Raw genomic sequence first — 2,411 nt, forward strand, 5'->3', positions numbered from 1 at the left:
ATCAACCCCTGTGCTCGCTGCCCCCGTGTCCCAACTCGCACCGAGTCCCGCTCACCCATCACTCCCTGTGCTCACTGCCCCGTGTCCCAACTCGCACCGAGTCCCGCTCACCCATCACCCCCTGTGCTCACTGCCCCGTGTCCTAACTCGTACCGAGTCCCACTCACCCATCACCCCCTGTACTCGCTGACCCCGTGTCCTAACTCGCACCGAGTCCCGCTCACCCATCACCCCCTGTGCTCGCTGCCCTACATTGGCTCCCGGTTAAGCAATGCCTCGATTTCAAAATTCTCATCCTTGTTTACAAATCACTCCATGGCCCCTCACTACTCCCTATCTCTGTAATCTCCTCCAGCCCCACAACCCTCCCTATCTCTGTAACCCCACAATCATTGAATGGCGGAGCAGGCTCAAGGGGCTAGATGGCCTACTCCTGTTCCTAATTCTTATGTCCTTATGTCTGCACTCCTCTAATTCTGCCCTCCTGACCATCCCTGATTATAATCGCTCCACCATCAGTGGCCTTGCCTTCTGTTGCCTGGGCCCCAAGCTCTGGAACTCCCTCCCTAAACCTCACCACCTCTCTACCTCTCTTTCCTCCTTCAAGACATTCCTTAAAACCGACCTCTTCACCTGCGCTAATTTCTACTTTTGTGGCTCGGTGTCAAATTTTTATCCCATAATCCTCCTGTGGAGCAGCTTGGGACGTTTCACTACGTTAAAGGCGCTATATAAATATACATTATTGTTGGTGTTCCCTCTGTCTCTCCTCTTCCCCGTCTCTCTCTCACTCCTTCCCCTCACTCTCTCTCTCACTCCTTCCCCTCACTCTTTGCTTCCCTCTCTCTCACTCCTTCCCCTCACTCTCCCCTTCCCTCTCTCTCACTCCTTCCCCTCACTTTCCCCTTCCCTCTCTCTCACTCCTTCCCCTCACTCTCCCCTTCCCTCTCTCTCACTCCTTCCCCTCACTCTCCCCTTCCCTCTCTCTCACTCCTTCCCCTCACTTTCCCCTTCCCTCTCTCTCACTCCTTCCCCTCACTCTCCCCTTCCCGCTCTCTTCCTCTAATAGAGCCCCACCTAGTGGACTACCGATGTAATAACAACTACTGACATGCTCCTCTCTCTCTCCATCTCTTTCTCTCTCTCTCTCCCCTTCCCCCTCTTTAACCCCTTCCGGCTCGAGGCACAGTGAGCGACAGAAAGAAAGTGATAGAGAGACAGAGAGAAAGTGATAGAGAGACAGAGAGAGAGAGAGAGACAGAGGGAGAGAGAGAAAGAGACAGAGAGACAGAGAGATTGGGACAGAGTGTGACTGAGTTGCCTTGGGATGTTTTACTATGTGAAAGACCCGATATATCAATGTTGAGAGGCGAATATTGAAGAGACGGAGGCAGGAGTCTGGGGGATGAGACACAATCTGAGCGTTTCACTGACCCCTCCTCATTCTTCAAACACACAGCACTAACTGGGGAATGACCCACAGCCCAGGGCAGGTGGTTCCATAGCTCAGGGGTTAGAGCACTGGTCTAGTAAAACAGGGGTCGTGGGTTCAAATCTCACTGGGGCCTACTCAAAATTAGCTCAGTATTAAAATTCACTGTCAATTAACAAGGGGTTTAATTATAAATATTAAACAGCTCTGAGACCAGCCCTGGAACAACAGACTCCTGTCTCTCTCTTCCCCATCACAACCTGTTCCACATCTTTTTCCCACTATCTCGCTTTCCCAGCTCTCACTCATTCCCCTCTCCCTCCTCCATCGCCTCACCCTCTCTCTCAGCTATCCACTCTCTCATTCTGTCTCTTTCGCCAACCCAGTCTCTCCACCCTCTCTCCCCTTCCCCTCGCCTTTTCACTCTCCACTTCCCTCCTTCCTCGCTCGCTCTCTTTTCCCTTTCTTTTCAGAATCTCCCGTTCTCCCTCTCTCTCCCCTTCCTTTCTCTCTCCCTTGCCTCCTCCCTTTCTTGCCTTCCCATCTCTCTCCCCTTCCCCCCTCTCCCCTTCCATCTCTTACTCTCCCCTTCCCCCTCTCTCTCACTCCTTCCATTCTCTCGTTTCCCTTCCCCTCCCTTTCCTGCTCCTTCCCCTTGTCTTTTCACAAAGCAGGTGGCTCCATAGCTCAGGGGTTAGAGCACTGGTCTAGTTAAACCTGGGGTCGTGGGTTCAACTCTCACTGGGACCTACTCAAAATTAGCTCAGTATTTAAGTTCACTGTCAATTAACAAGGACTTTAATTATAAAAATTGAACAGCTCAGGGACCGATCCTGAAACAACAGGCTCCTTGTATTCTCTTCTCCCTTCCCATTGTAACCTCTTTTTCCCAGTCTCTCACTCATTCCCCTCTCTCACCCTCTCCCCTCCCCCTCTCTCCCCTTCCCACTCTCTGTGTCTCTTCTCCCTTTCTTTTCAG

At 52.1% G+C, this 2,411-nt stretch overlaps 1 non-coding gene across 1 annotated transcript; it reads left to right on the plus strand.

The window, feature by feature from the left end:
* Positions 1 to 1,495: 1,495 nt before the first annotated feature.
* trnat-agu (transfer RNA threonine (anticodon AGU)) lies at positions 1,496 to 1,568 on the plus strand. Its single transcript has one exon. It is a non-coding gene; the product is annotated as a tRNA-Thr (tRNA).
* Positions 1,569 to 2,411: the final 843 nt, after the last annotated feature.

The sequence above is a fragment of the Pristiophorus japonicus genome, unplaced genomic scaffold (assembly GCF_044704955.1).
Source record: "Pristiophorus japonicus isolate sPriJap1 unplaced genomic scaffold, sPriJap1.hap1 HAP1_SCAFFOLD_750, whole genome shotgun sequence".
Classification (NCBI taxonomy): Eukaryota; Metazoa; Chordata; class Chondrichthyes; family Pristiophoridae; genus Pristiophorus; species Pristiophorus japonicus.